General features: G+C 36.9%; 1 non-coding gene across 1 annotated transcript; it reads right to left on the minus strand.

The window, feature by feature from the left end:
• Positions 1-19,672: 19,672 nt before the first annotated feature.
• Positions 19,673-19,779, minus strand: LOC118481454. Its single transcript, XR_004865663.1, has one exon. It is a non-coding gene; the product is annotated as a small nucleolar RNA R71 (small nucleolar RNA).
• Between the last annotated feature and the right edge of the window lie 2,832 nt (positions 19,780-22,611).

Raw genomic sequence — 22,611 nt, forward strand, 5'->3', positions numbered from 1 at the left:
AGGATCGCTCGTGTGAAATTGTTCTGGCTCGCTCATAAAGTCACTTCTTTGAATCGCTTTTGGGAACAATTGGATCGCTTTTATGTCATCTTGAACCGCTCATTGTGCCAAAAATAGTGAATCGCTCATAAAAACATTTGAGAACCGCTTATTTGACATTTGAGAACCGCTTATTTGACATTTGAGAACCGCTCATTTGACATTTGAGAACCGCTTATTTGACATTTGGGATCGCTCATTTGACATTTGAGAACCGCTTATTCAAACAGTAAACCAATAGATAACCACAATGCACCGTCCCATTTAAATAGTTGCTGCCCACTAGTGTTGTCGGCCCAATACAGTTTTAATATCAATACATAAATGAATATAATAAAAATGCAGTCCATGTGACACAATTTTGTTGACCTTGTATCACCGCCCAAACAGCCCAATACTTGTTTTGCATTCCACCGCCCATTAAACATCAAAGGCCCAATCACGAGCTACTGCCCCACCGTTTGTCTGTTGTTTGTTGCTGGCCTAGTTAACAACAATATAAAATTGATACAGTTTGGTCCGCCCGAACGGATTGGGTTTGGATCGCTTATTTGGTTAGCTCGTTCAAACAGACTTTGTTTGGGCCGCTTATTTGAATAGTTTGGGCCGTTTATTTGGAAATTGATTGGATCGTTTGAAAGACAGTTCGCTCGAGCAGACATTGTGTTTGATTGTTGAAATTTGAAAATTGTTGTGAATTTGTGGACAATTTGAACAATGGATATGGAATTTTATAACGCTTTTGCTACCCCAACATCGATTACTCAAAGTGCTTTGATAGAAAATGAAACCGGAACGTCTCAGAAGCCACCAAAACTCATGGATATTGATGATTACAACGTGTGGTCAGAACGATTCGGAAATTGGGTTGAAGCTTATCATCTTGATGCATGGGAACACACCGAGGAACCATATGTTAAACCAGTTAAAAATGGTGTGCAACTAACACTTCGAGAGATGAGTACAGATGAGAAAAAGAAGTATCGAGATGAGAAATTAATGGTCAGTCTACTTCAGCAAGCGATAAAAGAAGATATCTTGATTTTGCTTCAACACGATGGAACTGCATATTCGATTTGGACAGAATTGGAAGCAAAGTTTACAGGAAGTGATGATATGTTAAAGAACAAAATGTCTCTCATGAAGAAAGAATTTGACTTGTTTAGGGGATTAAAAAATGAAACCACCAAACAAATTATTGATCGATACTGTAATTTGGTGAGAAATATGACAAAGTTAGGTGTTAAGAAAGATACTGATGAATTAATTGAAAAACTTGCAGATGCACTTCCATATGAAATCTGGGGAACATTCTTGATGATGCTGAAGTCTAACAAAGTGGAATATAAAAAGATGAAACTCGGAGACTTCATAAAGCATTTGGAAGCTCAAGAGATGGAGCAGAGAAAGATCGCTAGGATGAAGAACTACGATGGAGAGCAGGATATCAGTCTGTACTACAAGCATGGTGCTACTGATTCAACAAAGTTCTCTCCTAAGATCGAAACTGCTTACAGTGTCAAAGATTCTGCTGAGAAGACGACACCCCAGGGATCAAGCAGCAGCACAAGATTTTCATCTTTTGATCCTAACATCTCTGTAACAAAGAATGGTAGAAAACTTCAGTGTAACATTGTGTTAAGCCTTGAGAATGATCAAGACTACACTGAAGATATTGCAAAAAATCAAATGTCTTTGTTAGGGATGATTTTAGAATCTTATAGTTGTTTTGTTGCAGGAAAGATCGGAAATCCAATGCTCACGAAAGAGGATCACGATCAAATTGATGCTGAAGAAATGGAATTGATGGATATAAAATGGTGTATGGCGAGTGTGATGAGACGCGCTGAAAAGTTCAAACAAATTACTGGCCGTGATGATTTTCGAGATGCAAACGTTTCAACGTTAGGTTTTGATAAATCTAAAGTTACATGTTTTCGTTGTAGGGAGAAGGGACATTTCAAGAGGGAATGCAAAAACCGTGAAGCTACCGGTGCCCAGAATCCTTTCGGAAACAATGATTATCACAAGAAGGCCATCTATCATCAAATCACTCAACCAGCACAGCAGCATCAAGCACAAACAGCTCATGGAAGAGACGTGGTTGATAAAAAGGCTTGTGTTATTAGTCAAGGAAAATATGATAATTTTACCTGGGAAAAATATCTTCCAAAAGAAAGCAAAGTGTGTGTAGCTGAACAAAATGACGAGAAGTTGGCTGAAGGATTTACATGGAATGATTTCTGTACAGATCAAGACTTTATGGCCAAAAATACTTCTCATGATTTCTTTGCTAATGCTTATGATCTAAAATGTGCAGAAAGATGCAGAAAAGTCATGGAAGCTGCCGAAGAGAGACGAAGAAAGATTCAAGAGGAGGCTGAAGAGGAAGAGAGATTGAAGGAAGAAGCAAAAGCTGAAAAATTGAGAAGAGCTCATTTTTTAAATTCAGGCAGGATAGTGAAAGAAGTTCCTGAATTTGAAATTAAAGTGGATGCTGAACCGGTCATGGTCCAAGAAAAGTGCATGAACTGTGATTCGCTAATTAAGCAGAACAATGAGTTGTTGCACAATATTCACAAGCTGAAAGAATCATATGATACTATGAACAGAGAGATCAACAAATACACAGATTCTGGTGGTGAACAAGCTGAAGCTATGAATACTTTGAAGATAGCATATCTGAGACAGCTTGATACAGCGAACTATAACATAAAGAAATGTGCAGATCTCGAGCTTGAGTTGGCAACACAAAAGATAGAAACTGAGAAAGTTAAGAAATTACTAGACAGTTACTCATGTTCTACTTTTGTTGTTGACAGGATTTATCCAGTTGTGAAAGATTTGAAGACTTTTGAAGAAGTGAAGATATTTGAAGAAGAAAAATCCGTGACAAAAGATGAAGAAAAATTGAAGACTTCTGGTAAGAAACCGAGTGTATCTTACAACAGATGTCCGCCCCCAGTCGAAAATGGATATTCACCTCGAAATCCAAATTCAGAAAGAGTCAATCAAGCAATCAATTTGAAATGGGAGTCTGGGTCGTCGGATAACTTACCAGAAAGTATTGATGTCACATATACGTCATCAGACACTGATCATGAGTCAAAGTTGATAAAAAGTATGGTCGATCAGGTGTTAGACACAGATGACAATGAGGAATCAAAATCGAAGTCAAAACCCGAGTCAAAGTCTGGGTCCAGTGCGTCAAAGCAAACAGTCAAAAAGGACAAACGGGTTTATGATAAAGAGTTTTTACTTTCAAAATCTAATTTGAATGATGAATCAGTCAAAGTGGCATATACTTTGAAAGGTTCTGACAAATTATATTCAGATGAAAGTTTTCCAATAAGAAGTGTCAGAATTGAAATGATTCAAAAGGTTTTCAAAATCACAGAAATTAATATTTCTGAAATAAAAGATTTTAATCTTATTGGAAAACCTAAACAATACACTTCCAGAGATCAACAGAGAATTAACAAGAAAATGGGTTACAATTGTGGTTATAGTTTCCAAAAGAAACCAAACCATGATCGTAATTACAAAAAGAAAGGTCTTGGTTTTGCTCCACAGAAAAACTATAAAAATGAAAAAGTTTATAAACCAAAAACAATGTTTGTTGCAGGAAAAACAACAGAAGCTGAAAAGGAGAAATCTTTCAGAAATCAGACAAATCAAGAATTCCTTGCTAAGAAGCAAGAGGGCATGAAGAAAGAAGACCCGAAAAAGGTTGAAAAGAGATCTTGTTTTCAGTGTAAAGCTGTGGGTCATGTTGCGAAAGATTGTCCAAAGACATTTCGACCAAAACAAGAAGTCTCAAGAAAAATGAAAGAAAAAGTTGTTGAGAAGACTGAACTGTCAACCCGGAAGTTCACAGGCTTTGAGAATTCGACTTATGAGAAAGGAGAATGTTCAAAGAGTGCTTCCAAAAGAATAGACAATTCTACAAATCAGAAATGGGTTGTAAAAGGTTCAGGTAACAAGTCTGGTGATGAATCTGATTCCATAAAATCAGAGGAGCCACGTGTTGAGAAAAAGACTGAAAAGAAAGTTCAGAAAGTGGACGATGTGAATTTTCCGCCACTAAGTGCTAAAAATTACAAATCTAAAATCGGAAAAGTTGATATTTCAAATCAATTTTATTCTGACAAGAAGAAAATTGATGTTGAAAAAACTTTCAACGGAAATGTAAAACGCATCTTTGGAAAAATGGTCAGTGGTAAGGCCCAAAGCATTCAGGATTTTTATGCTTCCAAAGGATGGGTTTACAGGTCGGTTGAAAGGAACAATGAAAACGATAAGATTACACCCAAGGAAGGTCAGGCCTGGGTGGACATATTTTTTCAAGAATGAAAACCTGACTTGCCGGAGATCCCAAGATGGTATTGCGGATCATGAATCGGCATCTTTCTAAATCTGTTTGTGAAGTTGCAGGACTTGCCGGAACTCCCAGGTTTGTAAGCGAGGAGTAGGAATCGGCATCTTGAGAATTCAACCTAAAGATGGTAATTGGTTGAAAAACAGGTTTGAAGAGCTTGAATTGCTAAACTTACAAGTGGTTGTATGGTAGTGATTGGTGTAGATCTTACAAGTGGTTAAATCAAGGTCATTGAATTGGACTTGATTTAATTATCATTCAAGAATTTGGTAAACAAAGTGATGATTTGAACCCCATTTTACAAAAGATAAAAACAACTAAACTTATTTTCCGGAAAAACCATTCTGATTAAAACAAACTTAAGTGTTTTGAAATCATTATGGGAAAATAGTTTGTTGTGAGGGGGAGTTCTGATTGTTTAAGCCAAACGGATGGAGAATTGAAGTGTTTTGATATCAGTTGTCATGTTCTATACAGTTTGTTTTCAATTGTCTTTAGATGTATTTGAATTTTAGGGGGAGTAAGAATTTTTAGAAAATCCAAAAACATCAGAAAATTTGAAAAAGACAAAAACATGATAAAATCAAAAATGAGTTTTTTTGTTGCATAAAAGAGGAAATGATAGTACATCAGTGAACTATCACGACATGCTAAAGAAATGTAAAGTTTAAATGTGATAAACAATCTTACTGCGGATGTGTCAGTAGATTTTCGCACATTTAGTAAATTGAAACGAGATATAAACCTAAATCAAACTTGCTTAATTCGTGGGTAACTATTCTTGGATATATGGGTAACCCCCGAAATCTTGTTTGAAAGGTCCCGTATTCTGAGATACTAGGTCTTTATGCTCAGTGATATCTGGGGTATTATTCCGGGACTTCTGCTGTATGGAAATACTGACCTAGTCCCCGAATAATACTTTCTACAAAAAGCTTTGAAATATAAGCGCCGCCCTCAGCAAACTGATTAAACAATAAAATTGGTAATCTTTGCTGTTGTAACAAAAGATCCTCTAAAGGGGACCCACCAAAAGTCGAAGCCGTCATCTCTCTGCGTATACGGAAGTATCGACCTGAGCTCTCACGGCCCTCGCACATTACCCCTTTACAGATATCATCTGTGGTATACTCACCTGTAAGACTGAATATTTGGGATCTGGATACGGGAGTATATTCAAGTGGAGTGATACACAATTAAGTTTAAGTCTTTAAAACATTAATATCGTATCTCGAATCGATTGAAATCTGTGTTGAAAATTTAAGTGGACAAACATACTAACAATCTAGGTAAATTGTTTAGAACTTATCATGTAATCAAGCTTAACGGTGTTTGTGATATGTTTCATAACTGATATGATCCTCTTGCACAAACTCACAAAAATATTGTTTGTAAATATTTTATTTCTGCATTTACCTTCATTCAGAAAATCCAAAAAGATTTTTAGTGTGTTTTAGCATAAATTTTGAAAAAAATCAAAAAGATTTTCGACAATTGAGGTTGAGATGCTGATTTTCGAAATTCAAAGTGCTAAACTTGAAGAACTGGTTTGGGGAGTGTTTTAGAGTTAAATGATGAAGTTGTTTTTGATAAAAACCAGTAATGTTCTTGAATGCAAAATCATTATTGCTGATTGGTTCTATATAGTTTCTAAAATTGTTGAAAAGTTTATCTTTATAGAAACTTATGGTTGGGTAGAGATTGTGCAGGTGTTAAAGAGTCAGGTTTCGATCTAGAACCTGATGAGAGCCTGTTAAAGATCTCAGGACCAGTGAAAGATTGACTTTCAGGCTACGATCCCAGCTGTGTGAGAGGGGGAGTCTGAAGACACCGAGTCAACATTCAAGAGAGAAGAGTTTGTTGATGATGGAGATAGAGAACCAGGATTCTTGGAACGACAAATTTTTTCAGAGGCAGATTGTCGACTGATGAAGATTGTAGATTGCAGACTGGAATGAAGACATTGATGAAGACTCCGTCAACATCCGAGGGGGAGTTTGTTAGTGCACCTACGTCTGCTGACTACGTCTTCCATCGAGTCTTGAAGCTGAACAGATCAGAAATGGCACGGAATCCTAGAAATAGTGATTTGTATAGGATTGTTTATGTTTACATGATCTAGGACCGCTTTTGTGTCATATCTAGTCTAGGACCGCTTTTATGTACACGTCTAGGACCACTCTTATGTCATGATCATGGACCTCTTTTGTGTCATGATCTTGGACCCCTTTTACGTCAAGTTGTTGAACCACTCATACGGACGTGACGTATAAGCGGTTCCAGAAGTATATAAATAGGTCATAAGAGTGGTTCCAAACATAGTCACATAGTTAGAGGTGAATTGTTCCGGTAAGCCACGAAGTGCTGCCGAAGTGCTGTAAAACATTGTAATCGAGTTCAATAGCAATACAACAACAAGATTAAAGTGAATTCAGCGTCAAGTGCACCGAATTATTAGTTTCCGCCTCTTAATTCGGATACGAACTTCTCTGAACGACTCAAACAGGTCGGTATTCGATCCTACAGATCTCGAGTGGGCATAAGATCCATGGGCCCTATTGTCGGATCTGTGACTCCATGGAAGATGTGATTAACGTAAGCGTGTCGTATCATGTGTCATAAAACGGAACATAATCCCAGATTGTCTAAAGAAGCGCTTTTATCATGTGTGATCCAGAGGTCGGTCTCGGGTGGGCATAAGATCCGTGGGCCCTATTGTCGGATCTGTGACTCCATGGAAGATGTGATTAACGTAAGCGTGCCGTATCATGTGTCATAAAACGGAACATAATCCTAGATTGTCTAAAGAAGCGCTTTTATCATGTGTGATCCAGAGGTCGGTCTCGGGTGGGCATAAGATCCGTGGGCCCTATTGTCGGATCTGTGACTCCATGGAAGATGTGATTAACGTAAGCGTACCGTATCATGTGTCATAAAACGGAACATAATCCCAGATTGTCTAAAGAAGCGCTTTTATCATGTGTGATCCAGAGGTCGGTCTCGGGGGGGGCATAAGATCCGTGGGCCCTATTGTCGGATCTGTGACTCCATGGAAGATGTGATTAAGGTAAGCGTGCCGTATCATGTGTCATAAAATGGAACATAATCCCAAATTGTCTAAAGAAGCGCTTTTATCATGTGTCATATTAGAGTAGTATGAGTCTGAGTCCATTGTGGTTCTTGAATGTTTCGAATCATCATAGAAGACGTATCGGGTGAGTTGTGGTTGATTTATAGGAGGAAGTTATGAAACGAACATATGTTTATGCAAATTTAAAGGACAATACTGACAGAGGTGCTGGTCTTTTCTCCCACTGTGCAAACTTGAAAAATCTCACTATAACACATCTAATATGACACATGATAAAAGCGCTTATTTAGACAATCTGGGATTATGTTCCGCAAATTGGGAACCACATATTCGTGTGTAAAAGCTTGGAAAGATGACCGAATAGAGATCTGTATACACCCTTGGTATTTGTTTACCACATGACACGTGATAAAAGCGATTCTTTAGACAATCTGGGATTATGTTCCGCAATTTGGGAACCACATTGTAGACTGGTGGGCTTGAATGGTTTTAATAATACTTGAAAATGAAAATAATCGTGTCAAGATCTTTATCTATCATATCATCGACTAACTGCTCGAAATCCCTTTCGTTTCTCGGGTTCGCATTCGACACAACACAACAAAAAAAATTCAAAAAACAGTGGCCTGATACGCATCGTATAGGCCTATACGATGCGTATCAAGCCTGCCGCCAGACATAACCTGCATCTGTCAGTCTGCCATGTTTTTTACTTTAATTCAATACGCATCGTATAGGCCTATACGATGCGTATTGAATTGAAAAGGTGTGCAGATAGATAGGGGGTGTGCCATTAGAAAACCCCTAATATATATAAAGAAAAAAATTAAAAAACCCCTAGTATAAATGAAAATAGACATTTCAAATGTAATTAAACAAACCGAATTTAAACATTATCTAAGGGACCATATCATGGTCCAAAACAATACTTTGACATCATGTTGTGACACACTCATCATCAATACATTTACCACATTAAATGACGAATAGCTCCAGAATGGGGCCATCTATATGATCGACTCCATCCACCCTACATACTTATTCCCCGACAACAATTAATAATGCTTGATTAGGGATACAAAATCATGGAGTCTCAACACGCCTAAACCCTTGATAGATAGCGTACGTTACTAGAGGCTGACAATGCCCTCAAGCCAAATAGCCGGAGGATTCTCTTCGTCCATATCACATGTTATTGTTCATCAAAACCAACAACTACTTTCATAAGTTAATGAACGAGTACACATGGAGGAACAAACTAGGGAGATTCAAACACAACTTTCATTCATATATATACACCTAGGGTCTACACGAGTGTGTTCATGCTCGTCGGGGCCATAAATAGTATGATCAACCATAGTACCATCGAGGCCATAAGTACACCCCAATATAATGTTAGTTATTAGTTTGGAAATAGCTTGAATATGAATCTTGTATTTGAATTACTTTCAGCCTAAAATAAAGTTATAATTAACAAAAGTAAATTAGTTTACTAAGATCATGTTCAGATTTATACCGTTTTACATATTTTAAATACTAAATTTAAATATATAAATATCTCGTTTAATAGTTTGGCGCAATTGCTTTCTTAGGAAAAAATGACCACTTATCATCATGTGATATCATGTGCATTTGCGAAGGTGCTTTATGCAAATTATATTTGTTGATGCTTTGTTAAAGTATGTTTTTAGGTATGAAAATCGTATATTCTACATTATATATCTTATAAAACACGTTATTATTCATTGTATAAGCAATGTATCCTGTCTTCTTCTTGCATTATATATCTGACAAATTTTATTTACGTACACAAAAGTATATTAATTTATGTTGTTTACGACTCAAATAACTAAATATAAGACGATAGCTTTAAAAGTGGTGTTCATTAAACACACAATATATGTTTTTACGGAGGTCACTGTTCGAAAATGCACAACTAATATGTTTCACTCATTTTTAGGACACCTAAATAAAAAAAATAAGTATCAAATTTTGTATAACATATAAAAATAATGGGTTAACTTTATACAATAGTAACCAAGTTTCAAAAGTGTTCTAATTAGGTCACTTATAATTCTTTTTGTTCCAGTTAGGTCATTTAAATTTCATTTAATGTTTCAATCCTAGATATTTTACCTAAATAGAAGGTCATCCATCCTACATGACATTTATTTAGTTTTTTTATTTAAAATATTTGTTGACATGGCACATAAATGCCAAATGCATTAGAAAAAAATGAGAAATAGGTTTAAAAAATTTTAAAAAATTGTAGAAAAGTTAACAAAGTGCGAAAAAAAATTTAAAAAATTGTAGTAAAGTTGAAAAAATGCGGAAAAATTAAAAAAATTGTGATTTACTCTATTTTTAATAAATAAATTAATAAAACCTCCTAAATCATTTCATTTAAATTACTAAAAATTATGAAAGTTTTATTAAAAAATCAAAATGGGCCAAAAATGCAATTGCTTTTTACCTAACCCTTCATACTACTAATAATATAGATTCATGGAACATCACTTTAGAAATAAGGATATGGTGGGCATAGTACCTAATTGTTTGTTTTTACGATTTGTAATATTTGATCGTTTTGGGTTTTGGGTTTTGATTTATTATATTTCTTTTATTTGATTCCATGTCATCATATTTAAAAAAAAAAGTTAAATAAATGTCATGTAGGACAATAACCTGCTATTCAGGTAAAATATCTAGCATTAGAACACCAAAATAAAGTAGAATGATCTAATTGGAACAATAAATTTTATTAGTGACTTAATTAAAACAATCCTAAAACTTCATTACTATTCTATGGCATATTCTCAAAAATAAATAAAATTTGATGTTTACCATAAGGATCCCCTACATTTATCATGTGTTAAATACTGATCACCATATGTGTCATGTGTTATATATTGATTACTATCAGCAGTTAAAGTATATTATAAAGTTTATACATACCATCTTTCGTGTTTTTGGTGTAGAGCATTACTTTTGTTAGTATTTTAATCAATTTTATCGGTTATACATTCAAAAGGTACACAAAAATAATTGTCGGCATACACAATGTGACTCAATTAAATTCAACCAACTTATTATAATAAATGTTTCAAGTATTATACTATCATTAACTTTATAAACTATATTATGTTAGATTATGATTTAGTTTATTATACATTATAACTACGTATTAAAAATGATATATTTTTTCTAACAGTTATTTTTTGTTATTTTTTTAGTTTCAAAATTTAGTTTCTGAAAAAAAAAATCATAAATAACTTTAATTTTTTAATAAAAAATATTTAATAATCTTTAATTCTTTATTGCTATATAATTTACTAACAAGTAACAACTGATTTACAATAGCTATTTACTCTAGTAATAATAGTTTGTATTGAATATTTATTATTCTAGATATTATTATTTATTATTATTATTATTATTATTATTATTATTATTAGTATTATTATTATTATTATTATTATTATTATTATTATTATTATTATTTAACTTCACAAGTATATATGCAATTCTTTGTTATACTTAAAAATTGATCGCTCTAAAATTTAAGGATCCTTTCATTTGCAACTAATAGGGCCTCGCAATTTGTTAACAACTCATTAGCCATTAGGTTAACTGGTTAAATCGCTTATTGGGCCATATAAATTTTCAAGGCATTGTCCCTAATGAAGGTATAGAATAAGACTCAAAACTAACTAAACTAAAAATAAAAATAAAAACAAAATAAAAATAAAATATACAAAAAATACAAGTGGAAACGACTTAGCTGATATGTGAGGTTGTCAAAGTGTCAGTCAATTCCACATATGCCCTCATATCCGAACACACTCAACAAACAATTCCTAACCTCTCACACGCGAACGGAAGCGGCAACAAAACACCATACCTATCAACAAACACAAATATACCAAAACTGATAATAGATAGATAGATAGATAAAAGTGTCCAACTGTTCAACCATCATCAACCAACCAACCCAAATCTACCAACCAGTTTAAAGTATTCAAAATATAAGTACAGACCAAAATGAGGATAAAAACAGCATAAATAGAAAATAAAGCAAAAGATACTCCGTTAAGCTCCAGTTGTTTCCCCGATCCCCACACTAATCTTCGTCGTCTTCACTCTCTTCCTCTTCACCTTCATCATCTCCTTACCCATACACCTGAAACTCGTATCACACCTCAACCGATGGCGGAAACATCGGAGTGAGACGAACGAGATTGATCAAGACTTCATAACGCTAAATGTGGCAAGTATTTAATAAATAATTTCATTTTATTGCTAAAATCAAGTACATTGTTTGGAAGATAAATCCAGCAAGTTTGGAACGAGCAAATTACAACAAGTATCAAATGTCTAAGCTACTAAACACGAATTTAAGTTTGGTGCGTTTCTAGGCATCCAACTGAGTTCCGTGCATCATCATCCATAATCCTGCAACATGTATTAAAGTATAGTTCAATACAAAAAGTATTGGCGAGTATACAAGTTTTGAGTACCAGCATATAAGTATAAAAGTGAACAATACACATGGCAAACCTGGTTATCAAGATTAACGTATAAACTGACATGTGAATAAACAAGTCAACTCAAAGATTACCGCAAGTATGAATGAATGACTTAACATGACCTCACGAACACGGGCAGTGCGTTGCTCCTATAGCGCTATACATGCTAAGGGTAGGCTCGTACGAAGTTAATGACAAGTTTATCACACAAAGAACAAACCCAGAATAACGAATCAAGTATAACGTATTAGCATGCATGTAAGACCCTTAGACCAGATTATACAATTATCAAATAAATTTCTATTATATTAGTGTATTTAAAATTAAACATACACTTAAAATGCGAGTTTATTAAAACATTTTACTAAATAAAACGTTACAACATTTTGTAATTTGAGTCGCCATTTAAAATATGACGACGAAACTATTCGCGGAAGCTTTGTTCTTTATGTGTTCGGTTCCTTACTGAGCTTGATCGTCTTCCGGTAACTCGGTTAGCACCTACATTTCATAAAACATGAAATGAGTTAGTCATATAGCGTTTATAACATGTCAAAACAAGTTCGCGAGTAAAAAACATGCAACGCACAGTTTCAGCAACAAAATGCACCAATATGACCCGTCGCGTACCGCGACGGGATTTAGTAAGCTCGTCACGTGCCGCGACCCCAATGGCTTTTCTACATGTGTGCATATATGAATGCTCATAAAAACGCAAGTTAAATTAGTTATACGCTACTTAAAACGCGTTTAAACGAGTTCCCGAGAAAAAACAGAAAAAACAAACAACTTTCGCCACACCATGACCCCGTCGCGTGGCGCGACGGCCCTTGGGCCATGTCGTCGCGTGGCGCGACGCCCTGAAACAGTCAGAACGTTTGCAGCTGTTGCTTCATATTCCTAGCATAACCTAATTTCACGGAAATGGGCATAACTCTTTTGTTTTTGATCCGTTTTACACGATTTTTTTTCCTACGCGATCATAATTTAATTCTCCATCCCATGGAGTCAATATCTAACATTCAAATTAACAAGATTCGAGACTTTTAAGCCTTCGGCTTAATGCCTTTTTACAAAATTTTGACCCATTCATGCATTTACCAACATGACTTGTTTGTCTGACCTAAAATCCTCATGAACCTTATAATTTCAACCTCGTCTATCATATAAGGTTCCAATCACGGGTTTCTTACAACATCCCAACCCATTTCCGCTTACATGTTATTACGACCCGTTAAAGGTATTTACGCATTTTTAAGACTTTGACTCGCAAAGATCAAACTTTCCGCTTACATACTTGTCCAAAGTAATCATTTATTCTAATGACTTGTTTCTAAACAACCTTTTAAAGTCATTTACCAGATATACCTATCAAGGGCATTTTTGTCAACTTCGCTCCATCCTTTACAACAAAGGACTTCATTGCACCTTCAACCAATCCAATCACTTGACTTCAATTTTAAACTCACATACCTGACTCAGATCAATATATTGACCCGTTTCGATACATTGCCTTAGTAGCCGCTAAGCAATAGCGATGTACATATCCATTCGATATTTATTCCTATAGTCATATAACTCAACAAACCATTAGTCGATATTGTCAAAGGGTGATAATTTCACCTTTTGACCTGTTTGGTCCAAATGACCGGAAAACTCTATAAGATGATATTTATTACCATCTTATCCATATGACTAACTCCGGTTTACACCGTATAGTTGTTTTACTTATAAATCATCTATTATTTCTTTTGACCCATTATAACTTACGCTATAACGTGTCTTTTCCAACTAACGGTTATTGTCAACGAGTGACCAAAATACCATTTTACCCTTTTTATCCGCATTGGTTTACCATACTAGGTAATCATTAAAAACTCGTTATCTTTTAGTCATTTCATGACTAACTAACCATATTAGCTCCCCTCTTTTTATTCTAAAACCATTAAACATGATTTATGATCTTTGTCTTTTGTTCCGGACCGCACTTGTCGTGTCGGAACATCATAATTTAAACAAGACTTATTATTCATACCCTATAAAACCAATAGGTATTAAATAAATAGAGTGTAAGATTCACTTACCTTACATCCAGATTATGCTTTTCCGTCATTCTTGCTTCATTTGACCCGCTTCGTTCCCAAGCTTTCACCTAGCTTGTTATTCGTCAAACTATCCTTGTAAATTGTAAGATAGTTAGACTAGTCATAATTATTCACGATTATTCCATCCTACGCTCTTTATGTCGAAATTATCATTTGATCATATCATTGGTTATTTTGACTTAAAAAAAAGTCAAACAGCCCATTAACACAAATAATTTACACGAAGTAACTCAACTACTCGTTTAATTACTTGGCCAATTATCCGGTATCGTCATTCTTATGTTACCGGTTAAATCACTTTAACACATGATGTTATCAACATTTTTTTTTCTAATCAAGAATATTTCATCATTTTATCATATCATACTAAACTTATTTCATGTTAAATGTGATTATATACTTAAACACACAATTTGTTCAAGTATTTCCTGATTACTAACTTGTATGATGATTCTAATCATAATCATATCATCATTATTCATCTTATGACTAATACCCACTTAGCCTAGTGTGGGAATTCATTCAATCATTCAATTCATAGCATGTTAGGTATGATTTTCACTTAGGGTTTTGTTCCTAAGCAAGTATACATCACTAATCTAGCCATAGCTTCTCTAATCCATGTCTAATTCGCGATTAGGATGATTATCCAATCTTTACAACTTCACCAAATATCAAGATTTTTACATACCTTATGATCCCCTAGCTTGGGTGATCATTAATCCGTGTTCAATTGTGAATTTTGACTCCATTTAGACCTTCAATTGATGATTCTAAGTGAGATTAGGGTTTTGGTTCTTGAAGAACCTTCTAGTCGACGTACAGAACACACCTTTTGTGTGTGTTTTGTATTTTAACTTTATTTTATAATTAAACTTTCCATTTACCCGAATCTGGCCCCTCTTGTTTGGTTAGTTATTAAGTAGGACACAACCTACTTATTTCTAACAATATTCCCACTTATTAACTAGGTTAAACATTCCTAGTTAAATTAGTGAGTTCGGGGAATCTACGACTAAGTTTATTTTAAGTCCCGTTAACTCGGGCTTCGATAAACTTTACCTTCCCAAAAGCTTTAGTTCAGCTTTTATTTAATATTAGTCTTATTTATTTAGAAATCCTAATATTCATCAGGTTACTTTTACCCCTAACGGTAATTTACCCGTCTTTCAGTACTAATGTAATTTAATTACCAAATCTGTTTTCGGGGTATTACAATGCATGTATCAGATTGTTTGTATGATTGCATAAATGTATGTATGTTGAGTGTCTTTTGTATATGTAAACATATTGCACCCAAAAAGTGTAAAAACGGTAAAAAAGGGCGTCGAGTATACTCACAAGTTTGCAATAGCTTTCCGATTATCCATGTATCGACGATTTGATGAGAATAGGAAAAATGAAAGTGTTCGGGTGTATGGAGTTTATGGAATGTTTGGATTCGGAATTAAGTATAAAAGTATATGTATGCAAAGTATATCTCATCTAGAAACTCGTTTGGATACTAAGTTTCAAAGTGTTTTCATGGGTCCTAATGTGCCCATTAGAATCACAAACGATGAATAAAGAACAAAGATAATATAACTTATAGTCGCGACGTGTAATCATGATCCAATTAACATCAAGATTTCGGTTATGTTTATTGTCACACCCCGATATTTCCACGTATTACCGGTGGGCCCGGTGGGGAGTATCGTGACGTAGTTGATATCATCATAGTCAAACAACACAAATTTGAATGCACAGCGGAAGCAAAAGTTAGATTTATTTCAACTGAATAAATTGTAATATTAAGTATCACAAAATAGTTGAAACAGATCCACAGGCGGATCAAAATAAAGAGGAAACTTTGTTCAACAGACTTTAGGCATCTAAGCTTGCGAGACTTCTATTTGATGCTAGGAGAGACCAGCCTATTCCGATTAGTACCTGCACTTAGCCTTTTTGGGAAAATACGTCAGTTTACACTAGTAAATACAATTTAACTGACTCATTTTGAAAATGTTTAAAAATTGATTTGAATGCACATGGCACAAAAGATTTTATAACTTGGGATAATTATTTATATATAAACTTGTAAAAGAATTACATGTTTCTTATACGTTCAGTAGCCCAGGTTGAACACCGGGTTAAAGATTAATTGACACACCACATGGTATAGTCCCGCGGCGGCTTATTCCCGAAACCGGCGGTTATACCTTATTATTTATAAATGCACTGGCGGGTGTACGCCTACACCCGCGTGTGCTAAGGTCGTGGCCATTTCTGTGAATGATGCCAAGGATATCCGGGACATGGTCATTAACCCCCCAAAGGTTTTAAGCAAACAAAACAGTTTAAACGGGTCATTTCAATAAATTAACCATCATACGATTAAAGATTCAATGCTCGACCAAGCGGTATTTTATATACCGTACCCCAAGCCCGTATAAGGGAAAATAAGTTAAAAGTATTTACCTTTGCAAGTAATTGTGACAACCCTCATAATTACATGTATCCGTACGATTTATTAATGTTAATTAAAGTGCTTGATGAATGTCCTGAATTACTTGACTGCTTTCTGGTTACTGTGCTATACTTATATGTGCTTTTCAACATACTAGTCTAGTGCAGAAAATTGACTAAATGGTCCGGAATGTTTTCCCAAGTGTTGGGAATTAAAAGGGTTAAAAAAAGATACATAAAAGACACTATACGGAATAACTTAGCACTTTAACGAACCGGTATCTAACCGAACAACCGGACACTACCCGAAACACCAAAATAATGCTAGAACATTGTTTCTATTTTTCTGAACTAGTTATGGTTCCCGAACATCATAACACACTATATTATTACATAACACATCAAGCACCTAACTAAGTTACTTAACTTCCAACCAAATAAACTAACTACCATTACACACTAACTAAACCACCCCCCCCCAAAACCGGTTATGCAAGTGGCCCCCTGATGTGTGTAAAATACAACATATAAATCACATCAATTAAGGCATAAAACTAACCCTTTTTAAGTACTAATGTTGGAAAAAGAGTGTTTTTGTCTTTCTTTTGTATTTTCAGGATGAAATGAGCTCAAATTCACAAAAGAAGCAAAAAGACAACTAATTCTAGCATAAATACAAGAAAAGGAATAAAAGTAGACTGCCCGGACCCTCAACGGCATCCTCCAAGGCAAAGAAGAGAAAGCAGAAGTCTGAACACGCCCCGTGCTCAGCCAGCACGAGGCCGTGCCCAAGAAGCAGCATAAAAGACAAACTTATAGAAGCTTCCATTGCCCACCACGGGGCCGTGTCCAGCGGGCACGGGGGCGTGGTGAAAGTACAGCAGGCGCATTAATTGTAATTGCGAATTACAATTAATGAGGAGAGAGAGTGTCAGACGGGCACGGGGGCGTGTCCAGCGGACACGGGGCCGTGCCCAGCCTTCTGTTCAGCCTATAAATAGGAGTGCTTGGTTTCATTCCATCTCATCCCTTGGCACACCACCTCTCTCACACTTCATCCACCACCCACCACCACCATAACACCATCATCCACCACCATCATCCATTGTCCATCGTAGAGTGTGTGAGTCGTCTCGGGATCCAAGATTGATCGTAAGAGTTCTTGACAATCAAGGCCATGTTTGCCTAAGTCTCTTACATCACTTGGTGAAGACAAGTGTTTAGTATAATACTTTTTATTTTTAATCTTTTGCACTTTTTATTTGGTTTTGTATTAATGACTTTAATAACTAGTTGCTTATGTTGAAGGTGATCTTTCCTTATCGTTTGTCCGTGGTGTCTTGGCATTATTTTACTGTTTATATAAAATAAAAGATTTTCACCATTCATATCTCCACTGTCTATATGGAGGTATGTTGGCTACCTGGTCGGGGGTTAAGGGAACGGTTTGGTAAGGGTCTTGCCCTTGTTCAGCGTTTAGAGGTCCTGCTTGGGACCTGGGTCAAATTTAGTAGGATCTCCTTCAATGCCCATAGGTATTGGATGGCGGGGATCCAAACTCTTTGACCCCCTCATAAGTTAACTACTATTAATACTATAACCCGGCTATTTAGGACTGTATCCCTGCTGACTCAGACTACTTAGCCGAGGGTAACGTCACCGCCGAAAGCGGGGCCTACCACAGTTTGCATTAATAACTTAATTCATTATCTTTCAATAATCCGACCCTTTAGGATTGTATCCTTGCTGACTCAAACTACTAGGTTTAGGGTAACGTCGCCTTCAAAAGAGGGGCCTACTACAATAACTAAGATAATCTCTTAAACAAGTGCAAAAGTGCGAAAATAATCAAAGGTTATACTAATACACGTGTCGGATCCAAGTGATTCATCTTGTCTATCTGTTTTTATTTTATTTTATTTTTCAGCATTTAGTTAGTTTTTATTTTCTTAGTTAAAAACATTTTTCTCACTTTTTGATTTGGTTAGACGTTGAGGATAAACCGGTATTAAAAGCTCTTGTGTCCTTGGACGACCTCGGTATCTTACCAATACTATACTACGTCCACGATGGGTGCACTTGCCCATATGTGTGTTTAGTCTTAGTAAATATCGTGTTTTATAAATTTAAAACTTGGCTAAAAGTGTAAAAGGGGCTTAAATATACATAAAAAATATAACACACTTCACGCACATCAAGTTTTTGGCGCCGTTGCCGGGGACACAAGGATTTTAAGAAAGTTAGGAATCAACGGCCTAATCATATTTTTATTTTTCTTTTTAATTTTTAGGATTTTTCTTAGTTTTTCAGCTTCTGCAGGGCTCAGCACGGGCCGTGCCTGGTCGGACACGGGCCGGGCCCAGCATCGTTACTGGCAGTTTTTGTTTTCCAAGTTACAGAAGGCTGACCACGGGGCCGTGCCGGTGCAACACGGGGCCGTGTCCAACTTCCAGTAACTGGGATCTGGAACACAATCACTGAAACTCCGACCACGGGCCGTGTTCGCTAAACACGGGGCCGTGGTGAACCTTCTGACCAACATTCTTTTCTGTTTTTATTGCAGGACTTGGAACCCGACGCCAACCTCACGTAGTGTATGAGCTCCAGTTCCAATAAAGACATAAAAGAACCACTAGAAGAACCCGAACGCTTTCTCAGAAAAAGGTTAAAAGCCAAAAACCAAGAGAAGGTTTCGGGTGACCCACCTCCAATGGCGGAACAACGTACCCTTATGGATTACCTACGACCCACCGTAGGTAATCTAGGCGCCGCTATCAATGCTCCGAATGTCGAAGCTAATAACTTCGAACTTCGGCCGCATTTGATACAAATGCTCCAAAACTCCGCAACCTTCCACGGGCTTGCGGACGAGGATCCCCATCTACATATAACTAATTTCTTGGAAATATGTGATACCTTTCGGATCAATGGAGCATCAAACGACGCCATCCGCCTCCGTATGTTTCCCTTCTCACTAAAAGACCGAGCGAAAGCTTGGCTCAACGCCCTCCCAGCTGGATCGGTAAACACCTGGGATGAACTAGCCCAAAAATTTCTATATAAGTATTTCCCTCCCGCTAAAACTGCTAAGTTAATGACTGAAATTAATACATATTCACAAGAGGACGGGGAATCCTTATATGAAACTTGGGAAAGGTTCAAGGAGCTATTACGCAAGTGTCCCCATCACGGCCTCGCAATATGGCAACAAGTATCCACTTTCTATAATGGATTGTTGCCACACACTAGGCAGACACTTGATTCTAGCTCCGGGGGACTTTTAGGTAATCGACGCCCACACGAAATATATAATCAAATTGAGGAAATTGCTCAAACCAATTTTCAATGGCACACCCCCCGGGGAAATAAGTCTATCGCCCCGGGCGCCCATAAGGTCGATGAAAGCACTTCTTTACAAGCCCAAATCGAGGCCCTTTCTTCAAAGATAAAAAAATTGGAAATGACAAAAACAGTCTCGGTTATGGCTTGTGAAGGGTGTGGTGGGTCACATGAAAATTGGAGTTGCATGAAAGAAACAGACGATCAACAAGAAATGGTAAACTACATTGATAATAGACCTAGGCCGTCGGGTCCCCCAACGGGAACTTACAACCAAGGATGGCGAAACCACCCAAACCTTGGTTGGAGGGAACCCGGCAATAGTAGTAACCAACAAACCCAACGAACAAACTTTCAGCAACCAAGAAATGAGTCACAAAATTTCACTCAACAACAAAGTGGACGAGAAAGGCTCGAAGATACTGTATCTCGCCTCGTCTCCGACACTGATAAGAAAAACTCGGAAAGATTTCTACAATTAGAATCAAATTTTAGAAATCAACAAGCTAGTATTCAAAACATAGAAAAACAATTAAATCAAATAGCTCAAAATTTTGCCGAGAGACCGCAAGGCGCATTACCTAGCAATACCGAAACGAACCCAAAAGCGCAAGTTCACCTCATCACACTACGGAACCGCATCGTAGGGCCTGCAGAAGTGCCACCACCAACGGAAGAAACAGTACCCACACCTCTGCAGGAAAAGAACTCCCCTCCGTCACCAGAGCCTACCAAGGCTCCTCGAGTTCTATACCCCGGTAGGTTAATTCGTCAAAAGACCAATGAGCAATTCGCAAAGTTCGAAAGTCTGTTAAAACAATTGCATGTCAATATTCCTTTTATCGAAGTCCTAACCCAAATGCCGAAGTACTCTAAATTCATGAGGGACTTCCTTACACATAAAAAGAAAATTGAAAGTTTGCAATTAGTCAATTTAGGCGAAGAATGCTCCGCCCTTGTACTCAATAAACTTCCCCAAAAGAAAATCGATCCCGGAAGCTTCACGATTCCCTGCTCAATAGGAGAATCACCCGTTCGTAATGCCTTAGCCGACCTTGGGGCTAGCATTAACCTCATGCCCTCATCAATGTTCAAAAGACTCGGCTTAGGAACCACGAGCCCTACAAAAATGAGCATACAACTCGCTGATCGATCCGTCAAATTCCCACAAGGTGTCATCAAGAATGTCTTGGTAAAGGTAAGCAGATTCGTTTATCCAGCTGACTTTGTCATACTCGATATGGAGGAAGACACCGAGGTCCCCCTCATACTAGGGAGACCCTTCCTTGCCACCGCCCAAGCAGTGGTAGATATGAATGACGGGACACTCACCTTGAGGTATGGGGATGATGAAGTGAAGTTCGGAGTTGGGAAGAGAATAGAGGACGACGACCCGGTCAATTACATGAAGGTTATTGATTCGAGCTTGGACGCTGCTCTCCGACGGTGTAACATGGGACGCCAGGCATCCCACTCAGAAAACATATAACCTCGCATTGGGTCTAGCCAAGGACCCTTATAAACGTGGCGCACCACGGAGGCATTCCGCGGAACTATCCTTAGTTTAGTTTAATCTTTTAGTTTTAATTTGCAGAATAAAACACACTCATGGTGGTAATGGATGAAAAAGGGAACGAGAAAAATGGCCCCATGCACAAAGAACAGAGCAACCCGACACAAATCTTCATCACAGAAGGCTCAACACGGGCCGTGCCCAACCAACACGGCCCCGTGCTGAGCCACCTGCAGAAAAACGCCCAGTTCAGGTAACTGGACACGGGCCGTGTTCAGCGGACACGCCCCCGTGTCCAGGCTTCTGTCTTAGTTCTTTAATTTCTGTTACTGGCACCTGACCACGGGGCCGTGCCCGGTCACCACGGGGCCGTGTCCAGGATGCCAGTAACATAAATCTTTGCTTTTTAACCCACTTTTACACATTCTAATCAACCAAAAATCTTATTTTTGGGACACATTGAGGACAATGTGTAATTTAAGTGTGGGGGGGGGGGATGCTAAAACCTTGAATTTTGCAAATCCTAATTACAAGCCTTACACAAAACTCTATTGGAACCGCTAAACACCCCAAATTTTTTCAAAAACTTTTCGTTTTTTTTTACTTGTCTTGGTTTAACTTGGGAATAACAAGTTCTAAAAAGGTTATATTTTTATAAATTTACAACCGATAGCGTCGTGATAACAAAGAACCAACATAAGAAAATTAGTAAACGACATAACAAGTCTAGTTAAAAATTCGATTATATATACTTGATCGCATTAAAAACCCATTCCCACAAAAGTGAGTTTTGAGCCTTTATTGAGCATACAAATATACATCTTTAGACTAAATGCTCATTTTTCGTTTCTTGTGTGAATAGCCGCTTGGTTCTTACAACTCTAGAACTTGCCACGACGATACATTCCCGGTCCTTACCAACTTAAACCCAAGTAAGTAAGTGATGGAGGCATTAGGACTAACCATATTTTTCTTTCTACACCATTATTTTTCATTTTTTTTACCACCTACCCAAAATCCCCCTAGTTAGCCCCTTTGAGCCTAAACCTTTCATTTCATTACCCTAAAACCCTTTTTACCCACCAAAAACCCTTTTTTATTTTTCACCCTTTATTTTAGTAACAAGCTCGGTTTTTCGTAAGCTCGCTATTTTATGTGACTGATCAAAAAAAAAA

This window comes from Helianthus annuus, chromosome 8 (assembly GCF_002127325.2).
Source record: "Helianthus annuus cultivar XRQ/B chromosome 8, HanXRQr2.0-SUNRISE, whole genome shotgun sequence".
Classification (NCBI taxonomy): domain Eukaryota; kingdom Viridiplantae; phylum Streptophyta; class Magnoliopsida; order Asterales; family Asteraceae; genus Helianthus; species Helianthus annuus.